At 38.5% G+C, this 13,416-nt stretch overlaps 1 protein-coding gene across 12 annotated transcripts in view; it reads right to left on the bottom strand.

Moving 5' to 3' along the window:
* The window catches only part of EYA4 (EYA transcriptional coactivator and phosphatase 4), a 294,629-nt gene extending 283,177 nt beyond the window's left edge, over positions 1-11,452 (bottom strand). For 7 of the 12 annotated variants that reach the window (XM_066605623.1, XM_066605647.1, XM_066605697.1 and 4 more), the window contains exon 1: positions 10,939-11,451. The gene's annotated coding sequence lies outside the window, so the exon portion shown is untranslated. Of the gene's footprint in view, positions 1-10,938 lie in introns of all 12 variants that reach the window. The other 5 variants (XM_066605631.1, XM_066605656.1, XM_066605638.1 and 2 more) reach the window with 1 other exon arrangement.
* Between the last annotated feature and the right edge of the window lie 1,964 nt (positions 11,453-13,416).

Below are 13,416 nucleotides of genomic sequence, written 5' to 3'. Positions count from 1 at the left end.
AAAAGGTATCATATCTACAAGATTACTTGGTTTCTCTTACTGAGAATAATCACATTTTGCACATGTTCTGGAATTAATATTTTTTGTAGTATGCCCAATGTATTCTGAAGAGCAGTCTATGAATAGGGATCCACATTTATTAAAAGTGATGTGATTTTAGCCAATTTCACAGTTAAAGATTGAGTATATTGATGCATGTTGTGAAACATCATTACTGCAAGTTCTCTTCTTCATCAGTGCAATTAACTGGCTAAAATAAAGTTAGTTCTTCTACACCAGGGTCTGTCTGAGTAACGATGGGACTTTTTTCTTATCTGCTCAATTATTGTGACTTTTTGCATTCACATACAGTATGTGTCTAAATGCTGGTGTAGCAACAAATCATGCCCATTTGCCCCTTCAACTCATGTGCAGTGCACAAATGAATCTAAATTGTAGCACAAATGGTTAATGTGTCCTTCAGCAAATTAGATGTTACCTTCACGTCAGGCTTCCAAAAATCCATAAATGATTTTCAGCACCATAATAAAATTAGACTTTATTATAACATAAGTTAAAAACAACATTATGGAGTAAAATGTGCCAAAAAAGATGCATATACATTGCATTACTTCACAATGAAGTTTGATTTACATTGCCTATACACCTAGTCACATTTTTGGAGGGAGTGGGGGGGTCTGCAATTTTGTGAGCTGCAGAAAAAATCTGGAAGTCATTAAAACACTGCTGTAAATGGGTTTGTTACTTTTATTATGTGTCTGATTGGTTCATTGACATCTTCAAGCATACTTGCAGTCATTGAAATGTGTCAATACTTTTTTTTAGAATTTTAGCTATCAGAGCTGGAACTCCACTGACACTCACTGCTAGAACAAAGGCTTGGAAAAGCTTCATGGGGTAGTACTGGAGGAAACTAACAGTCTCTAAAAGGGTTTTCCTTTCTATGATATCTATAGGCTCTAATGGGTCTTATGAGCAGGGGTTCTTCTGAGTAGATGTCACTCTAAATATAGTGTGACTTGTAAATGCCCCCAAAAAGGGTTCAAAGATGAAGCGTGATTGCTTATTGCTCTAGGCCTGGGTAGGGATATCTCATACTACCTATAAGGCCAGTATCATACAAGCATATCGTCACACATCCTTAATATGGATGTGTTACAGATAACATTGCAACGGTATGTCATCAGTATTTTATCTGTATTTGCCTCCATATCTGCTGTCATTGTTTCTATTTTCTATTAGTTAAATACCGATCTGTATTTGCCCTACAAAGAATAATACCAATGTATGCAAATATGGAGGCAACAATTGCCTACAGTAGTACAGCCTGTGTTTTTAAAATATGGCCGCAAAAATATACCCTTGCCTGCAAGCTGCCTGAGGGCTCAGTCAGACGGGCGTTTTTATGCGCGTATGTTACCTGCGTTTGCGATCCGCATCTGTATAGAACCAATGCTTTTCAATGGCAGCGGTCACACAAAAATGCGCAGCGGTAAATATAGGGCATCTGTTTTTTTTTTATGTGAAACCCTTGGATGCTGTCACATCAAGGGGCTTCACCTTGTGCTTAAAGGGGTTGTCCCGCACCGAAACGTTTTTTGTTTTTTTTTCAATAGCCCCCCGTTCGGCGCGAGACAAACCCGATGCAGGGGTTTAAAAAAAACAAAACGCATAGTACTTACCCGAATCCCCGCGCTCCGGTGACTTCTTACTTACCTTGCGAAGATGGCCGCCGGGATCTTCACCCACAGTGGACCGCAGGTCTTCTCCCATGGTGCACCGTGGGCTCTGTGTGTTCCATTGCCGATTCCAGCCTCCTGATTGGCTGGAATCGGCACACGTGACGGGGCGGAGCTACGAGGAGCAGCTCTCCAGCACGAGCGGCCCCATTCAGAAGGGAGAAGACCGGACTGCGCAAGCGCATCTAATCGGGAAATTAGACGCTGAAATTAGGCGGCACCATGGAGACGAGGACGCTAGCAACGGGACAGGTAAGTGAATAACTTCTGTATGGCTCATATTTAATGCAGGATGCATATTACAAAGTGCATTAATATGGCCATACAGAAGTGTATACCCCCACTTGCTTTCGCGGGACAACCCCTTTAATGGGGCCAGCGGCAGCAGCGCCGACCCCATTGAGAACGTACAGTGAAGATCGCGATCCCCTGGCACAGCTGTGACTGAGAGCTGAGACCTGCTTCTGATTGGTCACAGTGCTCAGCCAATCAGAGAAAGCCCTTTCAGCAGGCGGGGATTTTAAGCTCTTCATAGCAGTTTAAGAGAAGACCTGGCTAGACGCGCCTGAGCCCCGGCAGCTGCAGAGAGGTGAGTATGAATATTTTTTTTATTTTTTACACATTTTAGGGATGATTTTCAGGGAAGGGCTTATATTTAAAGCCATTCTCTGAAAACCACTGCAGGGCTTGCCAGCAGGCCATTGCTTTCAATGGAGCTGGCTGTAGCGCTGGCTCCATTGAATTCAATGGGAGAACATCACGATCCTCTGCTACAGCTGTGTATTCAATGGGGCCGCCGCTGTTGCCGCTGGCCTTATTGACCAAAGATGAAACCCCTGGATGTGACAGCACAAAAAAATTGCACGTTAAAATGCCTGTCTGACTGAATCCCTAATGTTATATTATTTACTCCTGCGAAGGGAAATCTCATATGTGTCACTCTACTTGATTTTCAGATTGAATGGTTATTAAAGTATGATGCTAAATACTTATATGTTGATATGTGCTCAATGACAACAAAGCAAATTGTCACCAGTAAACAAATTTTATTAGAACTGAACCCACACCATTGTGTTTTCCGGCTACATTCTAGCTATTTATTTTTTTATCTTCTTGTTATTTTTCCAAATTATTTTTAACTTATTTTGATTATGACAGAACCAAACTGATTGAAAAATGGAAGCATAAAATATTATAAATTTACGTAAGTTTATACATTTTTTTGTGAATTCTTTTTGTAGGCCATATAACGTGAAGCAACACTCTATCAACAAAGGTGACTTCCTTCTAGTTACTGCATATTATTAAAGCATACCTACACTTTTAGGGCTCATGTCCACGGGCAAAATATGATTTAAGATCCGCAGCGGATCTCCCGCATGCGGATCCGCATCCCATAGGGATGCATTGACCACCCGCGGGTAGATAAATACCCGCGGATCGTCAATAAAAGGGATTTTAAAAAAAATGGAGCATGGAAAAATCCGGACCATGCTCCATTTTCGTGCGGGTCTCCCGCGGGGACGGCTCCCGCGGGCTTCTATTGAAGCCTATGGAAGCCGTCCGGATCCGCGGGAGACCTAAAATAGGAATTTAAAGTATTTACCATCCGGCGCGGGCGGGGAAGGTCAGCTGTTCCTCACGGCCGCATCTTCCTTCCTTCGGCTCGGCGGATGTGCCCGGCGCATGCGCGCGGCACGTCGGCGACGTGCCGCCGGCGTCAGGAATTCATCCGCCGGCCGAAAATGAAGATCCGGCCGTGAGGAACAGCTGATCTTCTCCGCCCGCGCCGGATAGGTAAATGCTTTTAAATTCTTATTTTCGGCGCTCATGTCCGCGGGGCAGGAGGGACCCGCTGCAGATTCTACATGTAGAATCTGCAGCGGATCTGATTTTCCCCGTGGACATGAGGCCTTAGGCGACTTTTCACAATAATCTGTAGTGTGTGTACATGTGGAGTAGCACTATTTTGGGTCATTTGATAACTTGTACATGACATTGTTTCATCAGTTTTTACCTCTGCAGACTCCATCTCTGATTGTCAGCTTTCCCTCAGCTGATAGGAAGAGACTAGCTGCTATTATGTCACCTATTCACTGCATATAGAGAAAACAGGAGATCCTACTCCCACATTTCTCTGTAGCACGCACGTATAAGTAACTGAACCTCAGAGGACATGAAACAGCAGTGCTGAGCAGTGTAGATGTGATTCCAGCATTGAGATGAGCTCAAACACTCACTAGAAGCTACAGCCCTGTCTGTGTGTGAGTCTCTCTTCTTCTTTCTCTTTCCAACATGACCCTCCTCCTTCCCTTCTCCTCTTTTTAAGCATCTATAGGAAGCATGAGACAGCAGCAAGCAAAGCCTCACCCCTCACTTTCTGTAATCTGTCTCATCTTAGAGTCTCTATTGCTAGAGATGGATTTCACATCACAACAGACATTAGACAGCAAATTAAAAGGAAGTGAGACCCCTAAGGATGATTTTCAGCACAAAAACATCATTTAGATGCATAAAGTAATGTGTACCGTTGATTACACATTAAGACGAGTTCATTGAAAGAGCAGTGCCTATTTAAAATGTTGTAAATGGAAAAGAAGCATTTATATTGACTAATCGAGTATTGGCCTTTAGGGCTTCATTTAAATCCAATACACTGGGGTATAGCTCTAGTGGCGCAAATGTAGGTATCACGCATGGGGCCTGGCATCTGAAGGAGGGTAAACAGCTCCTCTGCCAAATGCCAGTATTATAAATGGCACATGGAAGGTGGAGAATGTGTTCCTAATTTTGCACTTAAGTCGAGGAGCTTTACATTGCGTTTCTGCCCATTGGCTAATATCATATCTATCAGGGCAAACATTACTTTTCAATTTTTAATTAAACAATGCCACCAAAGAGAACTCATTCTGTGTTTTAGGTCTTTGAACAAAAAACAACCTTAACCAAATATCTGCAAACTGATACATGAAAATCAAGGGAATCCAACAAAAGATTGGTTTCTTTGTTATACTATAACTATAGTGACTATAAGTAACATTCTCTTATTAAAGAACGCTATAGCATTTTTGTTTCCTTCAGCTTTAAATGAACTGTTAGTGCTGAGAGAAAGAAACATCAGGACTCATCGGCACTAACAATTAAGTCTTCCTTCTTACTTTTCCTAGTGATGCCCTAATGCCCTTCTCCAAAGACAGCAGTACAAGCAGGAATTAAGTGTAATTATAATATCACATTGCAGCCACATCGGGGTTAGGGATGATGCCATAAAGTGACTACCAGCATGCTCATGGTTATCACCGAAGACACTGCAGTAGAAAGTAATATTATTATGATTTTAAACTACTATTGTATATTAGAAATGACTTGGGTGTATCTACGAGGGCAGGTACTACAGGACCAGTAAGAGATCCAGCTAGAGATAACTATGGTTGATAGAAGCCAAGAGAGGGAAAATGAGTGTAGATCACCAAGGAAAATAGGAACCAAAATGAAGGCCTGTGTGAAGACTAATAAATCTTTCATGTTCTGATGAGATGGCGCACCATTGCAAGTTTTGCTATGTGGTCTGATAGCTGTTTGTTACATCCCTAAACATGAAGTTTCATAAAGCCAAAACGTATTTGATAATAGGATACAGTAAAGAATGCATGGTGGTGGAGGTACCGCTCGCGGGTCTACAAATGTCCTAATCGGTGTTTGACAGCTGTTGGCTTACTAAGTATATTTGCACCACGAGAAAACCACAGTCCACATTCTGTATATTACTAGATCCTGCAGACAATGAAAACATCAAGAATCTAACTAGTCACAAATGTGCACTTGCCATGTGACAGCAGCCTGGCATTAACACTGCCTACAACACATGCGCGGATTCTATATTTTCAGTACTTTCAAGAAAAACTCATTTCATAATACATTTTTTTAAAAAAAACATAAAAAACAAATATAACAATTTGTCTTGGGGATTTTCTCAGACTGTATCCCACCTAGACTTATCTTATGAATTTGAGCTTATAAAGCTAAAATGAATATATATTTTGTGAGTTAGGCCTCCGGATAGTAGCATTTTAAAAATCTATGTTAAGCCCGTTTTACGGAAGAGACTAGCCCATTCACGTCCATGGGGGGACAAAAAAAACCCGAATAGCATACGGATGCCATTCCTGTGCTGACTTTAAGAAAAAAAGCATTATAAAAGAATTGGGTTTATTTCAGTGTTTTTCTTTTAGCGAATGTGAAAAATGCATGGCATACAGAGGAAAAAACAGACATGGGACATGAATGGAATACGAGGTCACACGGAGCTGCATACGTATGGAAAAAAGTCTTTTTTTTGTGTACTTGACATGGACATTTTTTATGCAAGTATGCACCTAGCCTAGGAAACATTTTTGAAAACATTGAGAGAAAATAATAGTTACGTGACATCTGTAATATACCCCAGTACTGTTCAATGTATGCGACACAGTCATGCTAGAAAATCACCAGTGCAAGGCTATATAATGTAATATTACTATCATATTCCTCTTCCGACTAGACTGCCTTTATAGCAATTCTGACTGTATTTACTGCCAAAAATGCTAAATCAAGGCAAATGTATTTAGAAAGAAATGCAGCACCACCCAATGTAATACATGATATGGACACAAATGCCATTATTATTTTTTATGTGTAAATGATCTGTAGGGTACACTCAAAGCAATTGCACAGGTGTATAGTAGTTCACGCCAGTCTGTCACGCGTCATTATCAGATGTGATAACTTCTATAGTTTAGTTAAAAAAAAGCAAATCCTGTAGCTTTCCTGGGGGCACTCTTTCTGTTTCTTATAAAAAGCATTTGTGAGCTTACAGTCAATATCGAGTCAGCTAATGAAAGCCTGGAAAGGAACATACAACAGTAATTTGCCGGCAGAAACGTACTACTGCAATATTATAGTGTGGAACCATTAAAATTCTACTTAGTATTTAATACAGTAATGACTATGTAGCTTTTTTTTTGCTTTTATGGGTTTTTGGGGAAAGATCATCATAGACTAAATAGTTTGCAACTAAGTTGATGTTATTGAAGGTGTATTGCTCCTTAGCTTACCCTTTGTATATGTAGCTTCGTTATAAACTTGCATTAATTACTTACAATACCGTCAGATTTTTATTAACACCATGTACATATTCCATATACTGTATATTTGACTTTTAGAACTTAGAAAAAAGTTTAGACTATTATTACTGATACCATTGCAATGTATTAAGTATACATTTGCTGAGAACTTTGTCAATGCAGCCAAACTATTATGTCATTTGACACTTCCTGTGGCATCATATGTTATCTGTCGTTTTCTATAGAGCAGCAGGTAAATCTAGCAGTTGTAATAGTGTCCCCAAAAACGGACACAATTTCTCCTGTACAGCTGTATAATCTAGCCTCACAGCCATTCTCGTGAATAAGTCTAAAACCGTGTTTTACAGCTTACAAAAAAAATGTTAAATTACAATGCCCAAGCCTATTTTAAAATACGCTTTAGAAAAATTGAGGTCTATGTTGAGCTATATAATTTCTATCCAGTTATACAAAACTATATTTAAACAAGTAGGCGTTCAATACGACCCAAACTATTCTGCTGTATAGCCAAATACTGTACAATGCCTATCCCAATGTGTATGATAAAAAGAACACGTTTCTAAATAGACTCCTGTGTCTGTAAAAGCAAATTAACATAAAAAAGTCGATTTTCAGAAAAGTATATGCCAATCAAAATGCTGAGCTGTCCACAAATAGTATGAGAGTATGTTCACCTACATTAATAATGTTTATTTTTCATAAGCTCTTTTCCTTTGCACTTCAACAGTAGTAAAATATTTTACTTCATCGGCAAAACCATGCCCCGAAATCTCTGGGGCAACAGGGCCATGCCAATGCTGAAAGGTTTCAAATATCAAACTATGCTATTCTGTCAGGGCCTCTGCGATCAATTAGCACATTTCAATGACATGAAAGGTTACAGTCAGGCTCATTTATATCACATCCCTTGTGACAAAATGTGGTTTCAAGAGTGCCCTGTGCCGGGGAGAACCAACACAGTTGAATATAATTGTCTCTAACAAACTTCCAAAATGTTAATCTTGTTTTAGTTTATTTTACACTTTTTCAAATTTAGAAAGCAGAACATGAGAAGTGCAGGCCCCTCTACAAAGTGCCTTTTAATGCTCGCATTGATGGGAGAGAATAATAGTCTAAAAGCCTGTTTATCAGCGTTTTTTCTTATAGCTACAGGTTGACAATCTACTGAGGGTAAAAAAAAAATAGCTACACCACTATGAGTCAAATTTGAAATAAACTGACTCGGAAGGACTATTAACCAGTGTGGCTCTACATATGGTCCATGTAACAGCTAATAACAATCAGAGGGACAACACTATATACAATGAACTGTATATTGCACAGTATTTACAATTAATACACTAAATCGTGTAAGAATAATAAGGCATTATTAGGGATGTAAACAATTAGATTGGAGATGATTAGGCCTTTTAATTATGTAAATATAATTGCTATAGTATATCAATGACTATAGGATTCCATCAAAGCAAAGCAAAAAACACAATAAAACACAACAAAAAGTTCATCTTTATCAGTCATAATGTTAATATTATATACACTAAAATTCAAAGATCGTCATCACAGACCTTGTAAGTAACTAGTGTTATACCTATAACATAGAAGCGATAGAAGCAGTCACATGAAAATCTCTTTAAATTCACTTAAAAGGACATTTCTAGGCAACAGCATGTTTTAATCTCGACATGAAATGGCCTCATAAAGACAATTATAGAAGCAGCTAGAACCTCACATATTCTGCTTCATTGGGAAATCCTCACTGTTTAGTTCTTCATGTTGCAATCTGAAATATTTACAACCAGACAGTGCCTAATTTTAGTTTTTAAGTGCTTTACCAGTTCTATGAAATACGATCAGCAGCTGCAACATACAAGTATGCTGAATGCATTATAGCTATTCAGGCATCATGCAGAATGAGACAATCTTTCTCTGATGAACAGGCCACTCTGATCCTCAACATGAACCTTGATTATTTACTGACACTTGCACTTTATAGCTTATTTCCTAAATGATATTTAGAATGTACAATATTTTGCATCTCTCTACTAAATCTGGAATAGACAAAAAATGGTAATAAAAATAGCATAAAAAAGGCCAGTACAGGTTCTGTAATATATAGACAATATAATAGTAGAAAAAAAAGTTTATGATATAAGTTTATATATCAGCTTATATTATATCCAACTTACATCGGAGAATACGTACAATACTACATAAAAACATTTGAAAGGTCCAAAACTACATAAATCTGCATCTGTGTAAAATGTGTACCTTGCTTTACGCCTACATTTTAATTGCACTTAAAAGAATGCACAACTTTTGTGCAAATTAGACACTGCGTATTACTAGCAGTAGATTGTGCTTGTGTAGAGTGATGCAGAAGACTATTACTTTAATGAAAACCATTGCCTAATTAAAGTATACTAGTTCATAACTTTGTGTAAACTAAAAATCATAACTTTACGAACTCAGAATGTCTGTAATGTCTAATTACACTCACATGAACGCACTTATATGTAAATGCCAGTGTGAAATAGCGCCCTAATGTAACTGCCTATTATCGTCAATCATCAATGTGTTTCCTGCTACTTTTCAAAGGTCATACTTCTGTCTGTGGTACAGTTTAGAACACCGAATGAGTACAACTAATTTATTAAGTGTGTTCTTCTTAAAATATACTATTATTTTATTATTCATTTCTTGTATTTGTATTAGAATTAATATTACGGTCATCATTATTTGTGTTATTATTATGTTATGTAATGCAACCAGATATCACAAACAAATTTGTTCCAAACTACTTTGAATTATATATGTTAAAAGGCTGAAAAATAAGACATAGCCATAAATTCTAGAAATACCTAAAAACTGCTCCATTTGTATATTCTCATGGCATTTAATGAAAAGGTGTTTATCTTAAAAGCGAAAGTACAATGATGTGAACAAGGAGAAGTGTTAAGTATTTAGGGCCAATGTGTGAAATTCAAGCTAAAGCATTTTTTCTGGGGTATCAGGTTTTCGAAGTGTTGAGAGAGACTGCCAGATAGGCAAACATATGGCCAAGAGCCCATTTGGTTTGAAAACAGAGAATCTTGTTGCCCTCACACTGATCAAATGCAAACACATACACAGACAGGCTCCACGTGGAACTGTCTTCATATCAAAACACTAGAGCCAGAAGCATTGCAGGGTGTCTCTATCAAGGAAGAGGAAGTATCGGATATATAGGAAAGACTCCACAAAATAGTAAAAATATCATCTTAAGTAGGTGTTAAAATTCCATTTAATATCTATCTTTGCATTACAGTATTAACAATTAAGAATTCTGCATTTGTGCAGTGGAATTGTGTGTGCGTGTGTATCTGGAAAAAAAGATATATAACATATATGTGCGTGTGTATATTTGTCAGGTTCATGTTAAATAATATAATGAAAGAGATAAATATATATATATATATACACACTGTATGTGCATGCAAAAAAAGATATACATGTATATGTGTATTTTATATATATACACGAACACATATTTTTTTGCATGCACAAACACATACAGTATATATATATATATATATATATATATATATATATATATATATATATATATATATATATATATATATATATATAAGACATTCAATATGAACCCCTGTTAGCTACAAACTGTCAAGCTGAGACAGGATATATTCGTGTGTATATATATATATATATATATATATATATATATATATACCTATAAAGTATAAGTTCCTCAAAATTCTGTTAGCTATGGTAATATCCTTGTCACCGACCTCCTTTTTATACTGATGAAAGCAATATAGTGATAAAGTATTGCTACAGTGGGAAATGCAATACAGTGATTAAAAAAATGAGCACAGGAGGCAGAGATGACCCCAAACAAACAGGACACCTCCCCCTTAAACTTTCCTTCTTGACATTAGGAGGCTCCTTCCCAGGCTTCTGTCAGTGATTGATCCCTTAACCCACACACCACCCATAACTGGTGATCTGATAGCAAGCACCACATTTTCAGGTTTTCTTCTGCTGGGAAGGAATTAGGATGAGATAGAATAACTCACCTTCTGTTACAATCCTGCTACTTTATCCTTGCTCCTCCTGACAGTTATTGGAGGTGGCTCCTTGAAGATCAAGTCCCCACTACGGAGAGTAGCTGTCCCCTACACAACAGTTTCAGATCACATAAGCAGTCTGAAGAGCAAGAGCTCCAGTATTCCTTCAGCAGCCCTTATGTATTCACTTCAAGAAGAATGCACAACATAAAGTAATCAGAAGGAGAGGACAACTCAAGGCTCTGGGCGGTGAGAAGTCCACGTGAAATGCTGCTCAGCTGCACAGAGGTGCTTCTGCTGGTGCTGAAGACTCTTAGATCATGTTGGTCTTTAGAGTAGATAGCTGCCTGTTGTCATTGGCTCCTTGGCTGTGTGTAGCATGTGTTTAAGTAGAGTAGTTCCTTCTGGTGAGCTCCACTCTGGTGTTTTTTCTTCCCACACAGAGTCTGAGTGCAGCACACAGAGTACAAGTCCTCAGGAATTCTCTCACCCTCCTTCCCCCTTTCTGCTTCTCTTTCGACTGATAGTCTCTCACATTACCAGCCTGTGACAGTGCACAGCTCTCTGCCCCGCTCTTTACACTACTATATGCTTTGGTGTGCTCACATCTGGAACCGGGGGATACAAAAAAATCATTTTATCTATATACGCTATGCAAGTACATTTACCTTTCTTTCCTCTCCACTAGATGCCAGTGCTTAAATGGAAATAACATTTAGGCTGATGTAAAGTGCAGATTCTGTACAATACAATTCCTGCACAAAGCTTTACTGTGCAATATGGTGTAGGGATTTAAAAATCATATAAAATAGCAGAAAATTAATCACTAATCAGTAAACCTATAAGTGTTGAGAGCTAAATGTGGTCTTCTTCAGATCAACGCTGACTACTATACACACAAAACATTCATAGCTATAGAGGATACAAAGCAACAATTCAAATGACATGGATAATAATCAATACTGGGTTTTATTAAATGGCTAATGAAGAACAAAAAAGGAATATAAATGTTCAATACATAACAAGCAAACTAATACAGTCAGCCCCATACAACAGCTGACAGTCAACACTAGCAAACAGTGTGATAAGATGGAAGAGGGAGTATTTGTAGATGTAGCAAGCATTGTAAATACAATGACAGCAAACTTTAACATAACTTTTTCAATGACTTGTAGTGCTAAGCGTCAAATTAATGTATACTAGATTTGTAGGTAGTTCTGCTCTTCTGCAACTGCTGAACTTGCTGCATAACTAAACTTGTGACCAAGTGTCTCAAACTGATCCTTCTACAGAACCAAGACTTATTCATGTTATCACTTCATCACCCGTCATTCTCTTTCAGTACCATGTAGTCAGATGCTGTGGTGTTTTAGCTTTCTGTTGTATTGCCAAAAGCTGGAATTTGTGAAAATCTTTCACATATCACAAAAAAACATTTAGATGGGGGTGTGGCCTGACTGCAGGAGAAGACGGACGTCTCTGGTTGAGCTCTGTCCTGAACCAGCCTAAAAAGCAACAAAAAAGCAAGCCCGGCAGGGATTCAAATACAAGAAGAAGATTCCTACATTTGGAGGAACATGCCAAAGAGGAGAGAATTTAAAGTCTGATTTCTTCCCAGTGAGGACAGTGAGAGGAAGTGGGCTGCATTCACCATGGGACTGTCCTCCCCCGCTAACTCCATGACCAGCGAGGAGGAAGCAAGGAGTCTCCACATGGCTGACACAGACACCGCTAGCCCTGCTGATGACAGCAGTTCACTGTGGAGCACACAGTGGGAGGTTCCGGCACCAGGAGTGGTGAGTAAGGGGAGAAGGAGTCGGAGTGCCGCATAACATTTTTATGGATAGACCTTTTTGGTCGACAGATGGACACTCCCATTAATCCAAGCGTCTGATATAGGCTCACCTACTTGGTTGGATCAATCACCTATACTATGAAAAATTAATCTAGGGACTCCACACAACAATTCAAAAATCTGGTGTAATAATATAAATCTCCTTAAGTCCTCCAAAAAGCAAAAGATAATTTGTGATGCTATAAAAGAGTATTTTGATCTTATCTCAAAACCAAAAATAGGGAACTATACTTTATGGAACGTGCATAAAGTAGTCATCAGGGGAGTAATGATAAAGCTTAGTGCTCAGTATTGGAAAAATAAAAGAAAACATATTGATGAACTCCTGGACAAAATAAAAATGTTGGAACAGGATATGCAAAACTGCTCTGAGAGTACCCATAAGGGAGACTTGATGACACTTAGACGCCATCTGAGGTCAACGCTAATAGAAGATTATAAAAAAGATGCCACCTACTGGCATTCCAATTTCTATTCAAGCATGGATACACCCTCAAAATTAATGGCTAACCTCATAAAACCCAAATGCGTGAAAGCTGAAATCCTGTATCTGCTTGGAGTGAATGACCCTTCAACAAACATTTTGCATCCCCAGCAAATAGCAGAAGAATTTAAAGGGGTTGTCCCGCGGC

This window comes from Eleutherodactylus coqui, chromosome 1, assembly GCF_035609145.1.
Source record: "Eleutherodactylus coqui strain aEleCoq1 chromosome 1, aEleCoq1.hap1, whole genome shotgun sequence".
NCBI classification, from domain to species: domain Eukaryota; kingdom Metazoa; phylum Chordata; class Amphibia; order Anura; family Eleutherodactylidae; genus Eleutherodactylus; species Eleutherodactylus coqui.
The sequence above is the reverse complement of the archived record's forward strand: the minus strand, read 5'-3'. Positions and strand labels throughout refer to the sequence as shown.